The 16,464-nt window shown below is 46.8% G+C and overlaps 1 long non-coding RNA gene across 1 annotated transcript; it reads right to left on the bottom strand.

The window, feature by feature from the left end:
• Positions 1–1,512: 1,512 nt before the first annotated feature.
• On the bottom strand, positions 1,513–15,932 carry LOC310768004. The gene is made up of 2 exons (XR_014551158.1): positions 14,818–15,932; positions 1,513–2,939 (listed from the first exon to the last, which is right to left on the bottom strand). It is a non-coding gene; the product is annotated as an uncharacterized lncRNA (long non-coding RNA).
• Between the last annotated feature and the right edge of the window lie 532 nt (positions 15,933–16,464).

Raw genomic sequence — 16,464 nt, 5'->3', positions numbered from 1 at the left:
TTGGTCTCTTCCCTGGGAAGTCCATAAGGTAAAACTGGGCTCTGGAGAGGAGCAAAAGCCTGAGGGTCAGCAGTGTGAGGGACAGATCCCACATGGAGCACACAGATTCCTCACTATGAGCTCCTCTGTTCCACCTCCAGCATGCTATGCAACGGATCAAAAAAAAACACCTATTGTGTTGGTTACTACATTTTAAAGCTGCTGTTCTCTTTTCCCTCCATAAGTTCCTGGCTGGGCTTGCATGAAATATTTTGAGATCCCAGATAACCCCTGAGCCTCGCTGCACAGGCTGTTTCCAGGCAGCACCCAGCGCGACAGCTCCAGATGGCGCCCGTGAAAGAGTTAAGTCCTCTGTGATCAACACCGAGAAGCAAGTGGTAAACAATTTTTTTCCTCCCTCTGCTAAATTAATATGCAAATTCCAAGGCCCATTTCCCCCCCCCCTCCTGCTTCCACTCTCCTCCTGCTTCAAAATTAGCGAGGTAGAAGACTTGGGCTAATTATGCACTCAAACGAGCAGGCTTCGTTAATGTGGCACTAAGAGGAGGCTGGAGCTGATTGTGAGGCGATGAAATTGAAATTCAAGCATGGTGCTCTCTGTGCATCTGGAATCGCTCTTGCATGTCCCAGTACATGGAACCAGACAGGGACTGCCAGGAAGCACACTTTGCACACACCCACATCCGCACACAAGCACACACACACACCCCTTTGGCCTGTGGCATATCCAGGCAGCCACAGAAATGCCCTTTGCCCTTTTGTGTACAATAGCACACCTGCACACATAGCACCAACCTACCTCTTCAGGAACAAGGTATAAGGACATTTGATTCCATGACTGTCTGTGTGTCTCTGAGGAATTTTCTTCTTTTTTCTTTTTTTTATTCACTTACTGGTGAAGTATATTTTACATCATCTGCTGTTGTATGAGGCTTGAGCACTGTAGTGCAAATCACAGAGTGAAGGCTTAACTCACCTCCTGTCTCACCCTTCAGTGTGCATTTGTGCAGACTACAGCTGGGTTGGCTAACTCACAACCCACTAGTCTTATCTGGCCCTCCAAGGGTTTTTGTGTGCCATCCAAAGACCCCCCCTCCCCCCATTTTTTAATTATTATTTTTTAGAGGTCTTTTTCTACTGTACTTGCTAATGTACTCCATTATTGACACTTCTATGGAGAGAATCCCTTTTCAATATTCTGTTCTGGACTGAAACCCCGGATACACTTATGACAACACTCTTTAAATAACCATCATTGTTAGCACCTGTCTTGTTTCAAGACGGGGGGAAATGGCATCTTAGCTACACCTTCGTCCCAAGGCAAGGTTTCCCAAAATTGCCAGAAGAAACTTTAAGAGCAGCCAAATTCACTGGTGTTGAAAAACCACCAACAGATGCTTTTCTTAGGATGGTAGTACCTTCGTTTCCATGAGCTCTGAGCACTCAAATTTTGCTCTTGAGTGACCATGACATTCAACCATAGCAAAACACAGAGGGAAGGTAGGAGAGAAGGGGTCTCTCTCTCTCTCTCTCTCTCTCTCTCTCTCTCTCTCTCCCTCTCTCTCTCTCTCTCCGGTGGTAAGAGAGAGATTGTTGTTCCCACATTGTCTAATAATAGAATACAGATGTAACATGCTTTCTCTACTTCCAGCTGGTAAGATCCAAGATAATTCTAATCCTCCAAAGGTCGTTGAGAGGCCTTGGACTCTCCTTAGTAAAGTTTCACTTGCAGGGTCTGCCACCCAGTCACCCACTCCTCCTGCTTGAACAACCCATTCTGTTTCCTAATTTCAATTATTGTTAAAACATCCACATGGAAGTCCTGAATGGCATCTATAAGAAGTATGCCTAATGTATACTTAAGAGCCCATGGCGTGTGGATATAGGGTATGCTCAGCTGAAGACATTTGCAATAATGCTTCTGATCCAACGAGGTTGTGGTTAATTAGCAAATGGATGACACACTCTCATAGCATCGTCAAGAACACTCCGTTGCTTTTGGTTCAAAGGATGCGTTTCTGATAACCCGTATCCTAACATATACAGAAACCAAAACACAAAAACCATTGGATTACTGGCTCAATCTTGAGTGGTCATTGGGTTCCCAAATCCACATTTTTGCTCATGTTCTTAGAATAAGATACGGTGTTATGCAGCAAACATTTGAGCTGCTGTGAACTGCATGTTCACTACTGAGGTCATTTACGTTGGACCTGGAAGGTGATGGGTGTGGGTTGCATGTATTATAGGAAGCTAGCTCCCATAGCATTATACCAGGGCACTGATTTATATGAAATTCCATAACTCCTGCCCACTTTTATGACTGGGCCAAGCTCTCTAGTGCTGTCCAGCCCTCTTGATGTCCTCTTCTTCCAAGCAACATAGATCTTCCTTGCTTTTGATCACCATGCATTGCTGCTTGTTTCCTCCCCACAAATCCCCCCTCCCCAGTTTCTCAAAAGGGTTAGGCTTCCTTCATCCCTTTCTTCTTTAGAGGGTGCCAAGAACTAGTGAACTTTATTTTGCTTTTATGGACCGAACGTCGAGCCTGTTTGTAACAGTTCCTTCTCAGAGCTCTACTCTTTGCCTGATTTCCCCTTCTGTGTGCCTTTGGAAATGCAAGCACTACTTAGGAAACCCAAGCTTTGGAAGTAGTTCGGGATCATGCAAGCCACACAGCAATAGTTGAAGAGGCTCATTAGATATCTCATTTGTAAGAAATTGCCATCTTCATGGATGAGATAGAAGTGGACAAACAAGAGGTGGTGTGCCCTGTGGCTGGGGTTTTGTAAGCATCTTGCGAATCCTCGGAATGAGGGCCAAATGAGCCTTTGGTTTGAAACACCAAAGCAGTTCTGAAGTTCTTCCTTAGGTAGCTTGGACGCAACTCCAGTCATGAATGACAAGAAGTCTTCTGGGATCCAATGGAAGAGGAGTACCTGCAGGGGATATCAAAACAATGGCATTTAGATATGAGCAATATAGAGTTAAGGCGGGTCCACATATTGCATGAGCACGGTCCATCCCTTGATGACTGCAGCGTCATCAAGTGATGACTTCTCAGGCATGAATGAGCCTCAGATGAGGTTCCTATCACATCAGACACTCTGCTTTGGGGTGGAGAGAGAGTGCACATTTGGCACAAGGGCTGAGCAATCAAGTAAAGGGCACAAACCAGTCCTATGATACCTTGACATAGAATCCCAGAGTTCAAAAGGACCCCAAATGCCACCTAGTCTAACCCACTCCCATTGCAAGAAGCCCCACACTACAACATCGCTGATAAATCTCTAATGAAAGAGAGTCTACTGCCTTCTGAGGCAGCCTGTTCTACTGTTGAAGAGCTCATACCATGAAGAAATTCTTCCTAATGTTTCATTCTAAACTCCCCCCTGCCCCACAGTCCAAATGACAATTGCTGAGGATCTCGGGAGACCACTTAATGATTTTTCCTGCCTCTTGTAGCAATTGCAGTGCGCTGTGCTAGATGCTGCAGAATTCAAATTGTCATACAATGAAAGTACTGTAATAAAAAAAGCCATAACAACAGAATTAAAAGTTCATATGAATATTTGATGCCTCTTGTCTTCAACCACATATCTGCAGACACACTGCAGACCACAGTTTGGGAACTCCAGGTCTAAATCCCTTTACTTGTAATTTGAACCCATTGGTTGTATTCCTGCCTTCTGGAGCAAGAGAAAATAAGTTGCTGCACTATCTATAGAGTAGCCCTTCAGATATTTGAAGATGGCTCTCCTATATTATCACTCAATCACATGCCCATCTTTTCCAACCTGTTGAGGCCTTCCCTTCTCCACCTTTCTTGGGTCTGCTTAAGACCTACTGTATATGCCCAGAGAGAGGGTAGAAGCCAGGAAGTCCAAGCCAGGGAGCACAGACCTTCAGCACCTGGGAATATTTTGTACCATTGGTTTGGGTTAAAATTTTAAATTTATAAACTGCCTTGGGTGCCAGGGCAGAAAGGTTGTGTGTGAATGCATAAATAAACAGGTGACGTTTTCCTCCTAGGACCTGCTCCCCAGGCCATGATCCAGGACAGAAGCATCCTCTTGTGTTTCCAGTACCCAGAATCCACAAAACTAAGGCTACATGTACATATTAGCAGATTAAAACACAGCAAGGTCATCATCCTCCCTTGTGCCCTTCTCCAAGTCAGATTTGCACACTGCTGTACACAACAGAGAGTGGGCGGGGGGCGGCGGCGATGTCTTCACCTGATGTACACTACCTGTTTTACTTCCTACCCTTGCAAACCCTCCAAACTCTTATTTGGCGAAGCTGTCCTCTGCACATGCTCAATGGCTGTTTTCAAATGTGCACACCTCATCTTCACTGTTAAGTGCATGTGGCTTAAGCGTTCCTTCTGGGTTGAAGCTGGTTTGAGGGGAAATGCATCAAAGCAGCCGTGTTCCTCAGGAACCTAGAGGATGGCTGTGCATCGTGTGTAATGTCATGCGTGCACAGATTCAAAAGCAGGTTGGGGGGGTTGCATTGAAGCCAGAGTCCATGGCTGATGTGTGCCCAGCCTAAGGCATCCCAGACAGGACTGCTGTACAAATGCATATCTGGTGCCTGTGGAAAGACAACCCATGTGCCTTTGCTCTCTTTAAATAGTGTAATATCTTGTTCACTTCAGTGCGGCTTGCACAGGAGAACTTCCTGGAGGATCGTGCTCCCACTCCCCTCCCTCCTCCCCTCCCTCCTTCAGCTGGTATTTCTCCCTCTGACTATGATGCATGGTAGAGCTAATTTGGCGTACTGCCATTAATTCCAGCACAGCTGCTGCGCCCTCCCTCCTTCCCTCCCTCAAGGCACCTTGCTAATACGCGGCTTCGGAGCCTCTCAGCAAATTAACATCATTTGTTCTCCAGAACATGTTTTTATTTCTACACGACATGCATAGCTGATTACCATCCGGCCGGCTTGGGGGAGCCTGGCCGTTGGGGTGCCTATTCCCGGGTTTGGCTATCAAATCCATCTCGCCCGCCCACCTTCTTTGTCCCTTCCTCAATCTGGCCTGTGGAGAAAGGACAGGCGAGCAAACGTCAGCCTCCTCCATCACTACCATCACCATCCCTGTATGGCAGCCTTTGCGCTCAGGGCCTTTTGCAAATCAGAACTTCAGCCATTTTCTCTCCCTGTGTGATCCTGTCTGTTTGAAAATGGAAGGAGGGGAGTTGGTGGCTGCTGGTATAGCAGCTGCGGGGCTGTCAATACTCAGAGGTTGCCGTTCCCCGAGAGTTACTCTCTGGTAACACACACACCCTTCACAGAAGAAAGAATTGCAAGGCTCTGGCCCTAAATGGGCTGCAGTCACATATAGACTAATTGTCATCTTGCCATTAGAGGGTATGCATATGAGTGGGGGGAAGATGTGTATTCAATTTCAGGTGCGCTATAAAATTTGCATCTCATCTGGAGAAAAAGCAGAAGAGAGAAAAAGAACACCCTTATTTAGATTAGGAAGGACTTTTGTCACACAGCACGTGGCTAAAGGATGGAATCTGCAGCCACACCATGCAGTGAGGACCAAGAACTTGGATGGTTTTAAAATGGGATTTGACAAATTCGTGGAGGGTAAGGCTATCAATAATTACTAGCTGCAACGGCTATGCTCTACCTCCACTAGGATGGAACAGCTTTCCTAGGAGGAAAGGTTGCTGCATTTGGGGCATTTTAGCTTAGAGAAAAGGTAAGAAGTGACATGTTAGAAGTTTATTAAAATAAGCAATGCAAAGAGAAAGCAGATAAAGGAAATTTCTCTCTATCTTCTCTCTCTCTCTCTCTCTCTCTCTCTCTCTCTCTCTCTCACACACACACACACACACACACACACACACTATAAATTGTAGATAATTCAGTAAAGCTGAACGTTGGAAGGTTCAGGACAGAAAACAAAGTTTATCACCTCCCACAGGAGGCAGTGATGGCCACCAACTTGGATGGCTTTAAAAGAGGACTGGAAAAATTCATGGAGGTGGAGAAGGCTATCAATGGCTACTAGCCATGTTGGCTTTGCTCTGTCTTCACGTCAGAGACATCCTTCTGCCTACCAGTTGCTGGAAGCCGCAGGAGAGAAGACTGCTCTTTTGCTCAGCTCCTGCTTACGTGAGTCCCACAGGCCCCTGGCTGATCACTGTGAGAACAGCATACTGGACTAGATGGGCCTTTGGCCTGATCCAGCAGGCCCTTGTTATGTTCCTTTGCAGAGACAGTGAGCTACTTGCTGGGATTCACAAGTGTGGAGAACACAGCTGTTGCATTCAGGTCACCCTTGTGGGCTCCCCAGAGGCACCTGGTTGGCCACTGTGAGAACAGGGTGCTGGGCTAGATGGCCCCTTTGGTGCTGGGGGCACATGTGGAGTCTAGGAAACTGTTACAGACCCCACTTCACAGACAAAACTCTCACAGATACCCATTTCACAGAAGGAAACTGATGGTACACAGATCTCTCGGCTTAAAAAAAGAGCCAGGCGGCACACACACACGTGCATGCACGCACACACACACACACAAAACAAACAAAACACAGACAAAATGCAGGCCACCCCTCTCCCCACAATCAGGCAACCCTCCCACCAAAGAAAAAGCCACAACACCCCCTTGCTTCTACAATTAAAAACTGAGAGGGACATGGAGCCTAGGTGGGCACCAAGGACACCATGATAGAGACCTCGGATTTAGCTCAGTCGTGGACCTTCCGTTCTCTTGGCTTAGCTTCATGACCCTCTAGGCCAGCACTCTATATGAAGCAGGCACCAGCCAGCGGATTGCCTTGATCCTGGCTGGGCAGCTTGCCTTGGCATCCACGCTGGGGCTCTTCACAGGCCTGCTGCTATGCTAATTTCCCTTTCACACCGCCAGCAAGTTGCGGAGCCTCTCCCAGCAATGTGGCATATGTTTTGATTAGCCAGCCACTCCTCAGAGCCAGCCAATTCCCTTAGGTCTGGCTCCGTTTTTTTTGTTTGTTTCAGGGGTGATGGTGGGAGGAATATTATTTTGAGGAGGTGGGTTCAAAACAGCCCCTGCTTATAAGAGGGTTAGTGGGTCCCTGGAGGCTGACCTGGCATGCATCCTCATGGACTCAGTGCAGGAATCCAACCGGCAGCCCCCCCCCCCTTGGATGGAGCAGCAGGCAGGAATTCAGCTGGTTCTCTGGGGCAAAGATTTACTTTTTAAAAGGAAAACTAGGAAACCTAGAGAAAGCAGGAAAGACTGGATTGGGCAATGAGACAAAAGGGGTTCGGGGTGTGGTGTAAGGAGGAAGGATTGCAGCTCCTGTCTTTGCATGCGTAAAGTCTCAAGCTCAGTTTGCACATCTCCAGTTAAAAGGGGTCAGGGAGCAGCAGGCAAAAGAGAAAGGGCCTCTCTCTGTCTGAGAGCTGCCTGATGCAAGGTCACAGTAGGCAACACTGGGCTACCAGTGAAGTCCTGTCTGTGGCTTGGAGCAAAGGAAACTTCCTTATACTGAGTGGTCCATCTCGCTTGGTATTCATTTTTATTTTTAATGCATTTATACCCCACCTTTTTCTCCAAGGAGCTCAAGGTGGCGCCGACAGCAGCTGCCACACACTCCTTGTTGGAGGCCAGATCTGGAACTCCTTGGCAGCCCTTGCCCCAATGCTGCCTTTGCAGTGGGCTTTCAGTGACTAGGAGGCCCTGCTGGTCTCCTCCCACCCCCTGTTCCCAATGTTGATCTTTATTCCCTCCTGCTGTTCCTGATGTAGCTCTTCACTCCCCTCCTCTTCCCTGGCAAGAGGGTGGTTCGCCTCAGGTGCTAAAATGTCTTGGGGCTGCCCTGCCTGTTGAAATTAACAGTGATACAATCAACAGTGACTGGCAGTGGCTCTCCAAGATTTCAGATGAGCGTCTCTCCTACTTGGAGATGCCAAGGATTGAACCTTCTGTGTACAAAGCAGCTGCTATATGTACCACTGAGCTATGAACCTTGCCTGTGAACTATTGACCTCTTCTCGGAAGGCAGCCCAACTGAGTTCGGTGGGATTTATTACCAGGTAAGTAGGTAAAGGAAGGATAGTCTTGATGGAGCAATAATCTCACCTGATATAAAAGTGGAGGAGAAAAAAGCTTGAGGAACTGTCACTACCAAGTGGTCCTTCCCTCCCCGCAACTGTAATCACAGGCATGTCTGGAGGCCCATCTTGGCCTGAGGGGGGCTCAGAAGAAGCAGTGATCACTTTTTTCTAATCATAGCGCTTGTATTTCCCATTATTTCGTAACTTTTGTTTAAAATGATGTGTGTTGGTGTAATAATATTATGCAAACCACTTTGTGACGTCCACCTGAAAAGCGGCATGTAAAGAACGAAAATAGATAAACAAGATAGCTTTCTCTTCCCCTCCTTGCTTCTTCTTAGCTCTCTCACATGCCTTCAAGACAGAGGCTATGACCTGAAGCATGCAAGCAACGCCACATGTCACAGAGGGTGATGGTGGTTAACTCTTCCCGCCCCTGCCCCCCGGCACCATTTTCTTGATCTACATCATCCCTTGAAGTGACTACTAGCATGGTGGGTGGGAAACTGGTATTTTCACACACACCTTCAGTGAGACTTGTAGTCGCTTTGCTGGGGGGGTGGGCAATTTGGATCAGGAAAATAGTGAAAAGGAGAAAGGATTTAAAATGCACGTGCGTGCGTGCGCGCGCGCGCACACACACACACACACACACACACACACACTGCTTCTGCACTGGAGCCCATCAAGGCAGCTTTTAAGTAAGCAATCCCATATTGGATCTTCTATGTCAACACAGAGCTTAGTCTGTAACGCGGTTACTATCAGCTCACGTTGGTCAAGGCTTTGAGTTGTCCAAGGGGAGAAAACAAGTTGAAAAACAGAAGTTGCCTGCTACTGTAATAAAATCAGGGATAGCTCCAGACTGCAGCAGATTCAGGAACTTCTGGGGTCCCCAAGTCTTGCTGGAAGAGACCCACTTCTACTGTGTTGCTGTCCTTGCCTTGTGTAGAGCACCCAAAGATGTCAGCAGAAGGTGAGAATTCTCAGTTTTCAGACAAAGGGGATCCACAGAGGGTCTCTTGCTCTCCACAATCGTAAGTGGGCATTATTATCTTGGAAGGTGTTTAGTAGGGCCAGTTCTGGGTTATTTGCTTTTTCTGAACCTTTCCCAGCTCTGATCATAGAATTGTAGAGTTGGAAAGGATCCCAAGGATCACCCAGTCCAACTCCCTGCAATGAAGGAATATGCAGCAAGCCTGTACAGGGATTGGACCTGCAACCTTGCTGTTGCCAGCATCATGCTCTAACCAACTGAGCCACTAGAAGCCTCTCTACGCCTCCTTTTTTGAGTTGAGGTGACCAGAATGGCACACAGTATTTCAAGTGAGGTCTAGCCACAGATTTGCAGAATAGCAATATGATATTGACAATTTTATTATCAGTCCCTTTCCTAACGATCCTTAGCGTGGCATTTGCTGGGTCGACATCTTCATCAAGCGATCGACTACCAGGAGCCAGTACTGATGTCTCACTCGCTCTTCGTTTTGTGGCTAGGGATGAGTGAATAAGTCAATTTAGGTTTCTCTCAGTTTCTTATTTTTTCCAGACTTAATTTCAGTTCCCCACATTTCCACATCAGTTTGCAGGGAGGGGGGAAATATTAAATTCTCATGAAAATTCATCCTACAATACGCATTTGTATGTGCAATTTTGCCCAATACACTAATTTTTGGAAAGCATTCGCCCTAATATAATGTATATTTGTAGGTCCAACCCCCCCACACACATATGCACTACTATTCACACTTTGTCCTAGCATATGCGTTTTTGTACACATTACTTAGCTGGAGAACTATACTGCAAAATTCAAGGAAATGCGAATTTCAAAAGATGGCTACGTTCCAATCTGCACATTGTTTCACAACGTGCAAATTAGGTAAATCCGTCTTTTGATGTGAACTGAATCTAATGTTTCCCTTGCTGTTCCTTTTCGTGGGCCAGACACAACCCTATAAGCACTTGGATTGATACATCTACCCGTCAGCAAAGCACAAAATGTCTAACCAGGCCACCAAACCCAAAGTTAGCAGCCTATCTGCATGTGCCAAATGCCACAGGGCAAGCTGGTATATGGTAGAACTGACTGACAAGCTGTTCACCCAGAGGTAATGGCTGCCTGCCCTGGGATGGTGTGTGGCTGGCTGGTGCCAAGGTCAGAACGGGGGGAGGCAGTGGAAGGAAGGAGGCCCTCCATGCCAAAGCAGTCGGCAGCACCAGCCTGCATGGGCTTGTGGTCTGCTCCCTGCTAAAAAACCAGGAGCTGGTGGCAGCAGCATTGGAAGAAGCATTTGGGACTTGCACCTTTATCGGAATGCAGCCTGCGCAGGGCCGGTCTCCATCGTTTGGGAAGCTGCAGAAGGTTTTCATGTCAAAAGGCAGCGAGGCTCTATGAATATTTCATTAGCGAAGCAATGTGCTGCTCTGCAGAGAACATCTGGCCGGGGTCTCTGGAGACCTCCAGGCTTTATGCAGGAAGCAGGGACTGTGAAATATGGAAAGGGAAGGGAGAGAGGGAGAGAGAGAGAGAGAGGGTTAGAAAAGAGGAGGAAGGAGAAATGGAGCAGGAGGAGAGAACCCAGCCTGCATAGCTCTACACGCCTGTCCTGATGTCCTTGCTTCCCCACAGTAGGGACCATGCCATGGGGATTGGGACTGGGCTGGCTGCATGGTTGAATTCCCCCATTTGCATTTTCAATAGACACACAGAGAGAGATAATGCTGGAAGGGCAAGAGTTGCCATAATGCCACAGTCTTCTCGCCAGCCTGGTTTTCTGAATTTCACTGTATTTGTGATCATTGCACCATCCAAGTCTTTTGTTCCAGTGGACCTTTTGTGACATGGCAAAAGGTTCATACCTTGTCTCATTTGTGGCCCCTGAAAGTATTGTGTATGCCACTCCCAAGAAACCACTTTAGATGGCTTCTACCCAGTTGGACCAGCCAGGGAGGAGCTGTTTCAGAGCACAGGATGTGTTTTGAGTAGCACAGAAGGGATCTGGTGGGCCATTCTATGCACTGAGACAGGGCTGAGCTCTACCAATAAAGCATTAGCTTTATACCCATGTAACGGATACGATTTCCCTCAAAGAATCCAGGGAAATGTAGGTTTGCTGGGGGTACAAATACTTTTTTTTGTTCCTGCAAGCCTAACCCAATACCCCTCACAAAAATACAGTTCTCAGGGTGCCCTGGGAAAAGACAACTGTTAGATTATGAAATCCATGTATAAGGGGAAAGTGCATATAAAATGCATATATAATGAAAATAACATACAAAAATGCATGATACTATGTGAAATGATTTGCAAAAAATATATATGTGTGTGTATTAGGAGAAATTCAAACTAAAATACTGGTGAATTTTTTAATGAGGGCTTCTTTTTTATTACAAACTGATAGAAAAACGTAGAAAAATAAGAAACTGAGAGGGCTGAACGTGACAAATTTGCCCATCCCTATCAGCTACCTTGCTTTTTATTGGAAACCTCCAAGGGTTGCAATTCTGTAACAACTCATAAGTTTGTAAAACAAATACCCAGTATGTGTAAGGGAGTCCATTAAAAACCAGCTCTCTCACTCCTTCTCTTTCCCCCTGTGTATCTATTATCTTTCAGCTTAGTTATGTGCTCTAAGGTCAATGCTGCTGATCTCAAGCTAATTTTCACACAAAGCCACCCATTCACTACCAGACACCTTGGTTAATCACAGCTGATAATTCAATTTGGGTGCATGGGTGGGAGCTGTTTATGACAACACACAACTGCAGCTGCCTCCTGATCTCAGAGATATCTCAAGATCCTCTATATTCTCCCAAACACACACACACACACACCATCAAGGTATAATACTCATAAGTATTAAAAACCAGGAAATTGTGAGCAAGGAAAAGAGAGACCGTGTTGAAATGCAAAGCCATGGAGCATGGGGAAAGTGTGGTACCAGGATGCTCAGAGGTAGCTCCTTCTCTCTAGAGCTGGCAAGCTGGAACTGGGTGCAAGGATTAGCTGTGAATTTATTCTGATTTTAGGTGGGTTTTTTGCTGCCTTTTTCAGAGATCCCCCATCCTCCCACCTCAGTTTTTTAAAGATGATGCAACTGATCCTGAGTTCTAGGAAATACTAGAGATCCAAATACATTACGAAATGACACCAGTTCTGCAACTCACTGGTTTTCAAGCAAACGCCCATAAGGAAATTACATGACCGTTCTTAGGTCATTAGGCCAACCGAAAGCCCTCTAGAACTCCTCATCAGCTGGCTTTTGGGATTCCAGAGATGGGAAATCCACAATTCTTATGTCTTCTTCCTCTTCCTCTTCTTCTTCTTCTTCTTCTTCTTCTTCTTCTTCTTCTTCTTCTTCTTCTTCTTCTTCTTCTTCACAGTAGGCCTTTCTGCAACATAACCTGATACCTGCACAGACATCTAAAACAGCCTCATTGTACAGTAATGTGCATTTCCTCCTCTCACAGCCTGCCTTGAAGACTTTCAGCAGATGAGACCACCAGCCAAATCTCTCCCTACTCATTCCTCCTGCTCTGTCCTCCACCGAGCCTGATTCTGGATAATGTTTGGGTTGACCTACCAAATAATGATATTGCCCTAACATGGTGCTGAGAACCAGTCAGAGAGAAACTGGTGGCCCTTATCCAGCACCAGTGCACTGGTTATTCTTTCGGCATCTCTCCAGCATGGCATGTAATCATCATGTGGGATGGGGGGAAAGGCAGCTCCACAACTTTATAATAGTCTGGGTTCATTCCAGTGCTGGGTTACCCAATAGGCAAATTAATCATGTGTTTAGGACACCAGCAAAGCAGAGACATAAAAAAATAATAATGAGATTATTGTTATTTTTGAAATAATTTGACATTGGATATTTTTTTTAAAGCATTGAAGCAGTCATCATGGGAAAAATCAGAACTTTCTTGGACATCTTTATACTCCACTATACAGTCTTCCTTCATTTTTCTGTTTTTTTAAAAAAATTCTCTTCCTTACCTAATCCAGAAGGCATCCTGCTAACCTAAATGAAAATAACGCAAGGCAATCAGATCCTGTCATGTGTTGCAATAAATGTTTTGTTTGTTTTAAATTTTTATTGTGCCATTCATTATTGTTTTTATCTTGTATTACCTATGGTGGGCATCAAAACTGTTTTGGTGCCTGGGGCCTCTAAAGGTCTTAATCCAGCCCTGTTTCCTCCCACTGTTCCCGGCTGAGCCTGAAGTGCCAGAGATATGTCTTTCACCAAAGTCAGACCGCAAAGTCAGTCTTCTGTGGGCCATTTCCACCTGGCCTGATCTGCAACATCACGGCAGACTTGAGACGACTAACACAGAGCTAGGCCAAGCCAGGATAATCCATTAGGGATTTTATTGTTATTATTTTTTACAATTGCTGAACCTGCATTGAAGCAACCCTGTTTCAGTGCCCTCTCTCTCACAGTGAGAAAATCTCAGGAAAAGCAGTTATTTTTTTCCTAATAGGCCTATGCTTACCATAGCTGCCTCGATTTCAATTGCTTCGCTGTCCTACATTATTTGACGGCATTTCCCTGATATGTGTGGGAAGAAAAGCTGAAATGTGTGTGTGTGTGTGTGTGTGTGTGTGTGTGTGTGTGTGTGTAAGAGAGAGAGAGAGAGTGTATTCTCAAGCAATATTCAACCATCTCATTTTTGCCTGCAAAATTGACATTTCTGTTACCCTGAGCTGAAATGGCTTTAAGCATCCCCAGCTACAAATTCTGTAGCAATTAGGCATTTTAGGCAAAACAAATATTGAGTTTGGCCAACAAATGTTGTTTCTGTAATCCGCCAGGTTTCAGAGGTTGGGGTTGCCGGGGAAGTATCAATGTTGAATTTCCAAAGTGAAATTTCAACGTTTGGAATTTTGTCCCATCTTTGCACTTGTGCAACATTGCATTTTGGCTCAAGGCAGGAAGCAAATTCTTACCCCTTTGGCTGTGAGCGCTGTTGGGATTTCCATGGGATGCCAATTTGCATAATCTATTGTGGAAGGCCCAGAGTGGATACAGGAGGTCCCAGGTTCAATCCCTGGTGTCTCACGCTTGAAATCTTGAGCTGTTGCCAGTCGGAGTATACAATACTGAGCTAGATGGACCAAGGCAGATTCCTATGTTCCTCTGCTCAGCATGCAAGGCTTTCAGCCACTGGTGTGTCCCACCTTTGCCTTATCTTTATGGATGCCAGCCCCCAATTCCACCCCACACTGAGCAGGCCAGTCCAACTCCATACATTGCTGGAGAGTGGATTAGTCCACCTCCATTCACTGAGCTTGTTCCAAGAGCAAGACTAATGCACTGGATTTGGGGCTGCGCCATCAAAAGGTCTGTTCAGCCTTGCTGAGGCCCAAACTGAAGGGGGGAACTACAAAATCCAGCCCCCTGCCCAGACTGAGACAAAGCCTTCCACTGCCAGGGGAAATGGATGGGCGCTGAAGACAAACCTAGGCAAGGTTAGACTTGTAGGCACAGGCAACACAAGCAAGAGAGGTAGAAAGCCCAGGCAATATCACAGGCTGCAAGATGTGGCTTCTTCCATGGGAGCAATGCCCAGCAGCCCAAGCTCTCTTCTGCTAGAGAGGTATAACCATGCACAAAGGCACACCGGTGTGTCACTGCACACTCGCGCACTGCTGGCAGGCAAACAGCCATGCACACAGATGGACACACAAACACAGGCACACAAACAATCTTTTTTTTCCTTGGGATAAAAAAAGAAGAAGGAAGGCAAATACCTTTTTCTCGTTCCTCCTCCGGATTCACTGCCTGCTCGCTACCTGCCATGCCTTTCCAGATTCCCTGCTTCTTCCTTCCTTCCTTTCTTCCTTTCTCTCTCTCTTTTCCCTCTCTTTCGCCTGGGCTGCCGCGTCTCGGCAACCCATCCTCCATGGCACCTCTGCCAACTCAGCTGCCACCTGCTTCGCAGTGGGCTGCCAGCTTCTCAGCCTCGTATGTTCCTTTTGGCCCCATGCTGCCTTCTGGCATCCTGGCAGAGAACACCGCTCTGTCGATGGCATGGGTCCATTTTTTTTCTCCCCCTCCTTTTGCGATCCAGCCTCCCCGGCTTCTTCCTTTGGTTGCCACCGGAGCTGCCTGCAGTGCCAGCTTGAGCTCTTAGAGAAATTGGCAGGGAACAAACCCAGAGTACTGTGATCCTTTCAGCAGCTGATTGTGGAGCCACATATTTTTGGAGGAGGGGGAAGAAAGAAGGAGAAGGAGAGGAAGAAGAAGAAGAAGAAGAGGAGCCCACGAACATCCCTTCTGTTTGGAGCAAATGCCGAATCCAAGCTGGCTGGGGGGCACAGGGGGCTGCGGTGGGCTTGGCAGACGTATTCCAGGAAGAAGCACACCAGCTCCGCTTTTCCCTGCTCATGCCAAAAACGAAAGGCGGGGAGGGAGGAAAAAAAGGAACGTTGATCAATTTCGCATCCCAGATTTTCAACAAAAAGGCCGCCGTCCTTCTTGGCACGTTCCAGCAATTCCTACCCTCCTATCCTTCTCTTGGTATGGAGGTCACCAGAGACCTGTCGGGCTTCTGAGCAGAATATTTGCCCCCATTGCTTTCATCTCCATCCCTCTCTTGCTGCGCAGAAAGAGGTGTGTATGTAGGGGGAAATTATGCTCCAGTAACACAGCAGCCCAATCCCTGGCTACTTTCACAAACAAACATCGGTCCTCCTGATGCATTGCAACAGGAACTGCCGAAGACACACCCCTTACCCATCGTTCCTCTGTGCCTCAGGTTTGCAGAGACCTTGGCGCTGAGAAGAGTCTTTGCACTGAAGGATTGGGGAGGCAGCTAGTTTTAGCCCAGGCCAGGGCACAGGAATGTCCCCCAGGGAGGTTGGACACATGACCCACTGGAAGGGATCAGCTGATGTGCCTCTGGCAGCCAATCCCTGTGAATATTAAGACACACTCACACTTCCACAATGCCACCAGAAGCAAGTCTGAGTTTGTAGACAAGAGGTGGCAATACATTTCTTACCTCAGGGACAAAGTTGCCAACTGCACAAGAACCCCAAAAAGGCCTCCTGTGTGTTTAGGACATTGCAGGGTGGTGGGCAGGCAACAGGTGTTATCAAGTCAGCAACAAGGGCCCATCCACCCCTCTGTTAACTCAGTTTGAGATTTCAGTCAACCATCTGAAGACTGGGTAGACCAGGAAACTAAGTTGGTCCCTCAAATTTGCAAAGGTTGCACTCTGCCGTGAAGCTGCAGTGCCTGCAATGCTGGAGCATATGAGAAGGGATCTTCCGCTAAAGACTTGAACATGTACAAAAAGCTCTTTGTATCTGCATTCTTGGGGATGTGCATCATGGCAACAGCCCAGTTTTTGCAGACAAGGATCGTGAATGAATAAATGAGCAGTAGACAGCTAT

Source organism: Podarcis filfolensis (genome assembly GCF_964270895.1).
Source record: "Podarcis filfolensis genome assembly, chromosome: 8".
NCBI classification, from domain to species: domain Eukaryota; kingdom Metazoa; phylum Chordata; class Lepidosauria; order Squamata; family Lacertidae; genus Podarcis; species Podarcis filfolensis.
The sequence above is the reverse complement of the archived record's forward strand: the minus strand, read 5'-3'. Positions and strand labels throughout refer to the sequence as shown.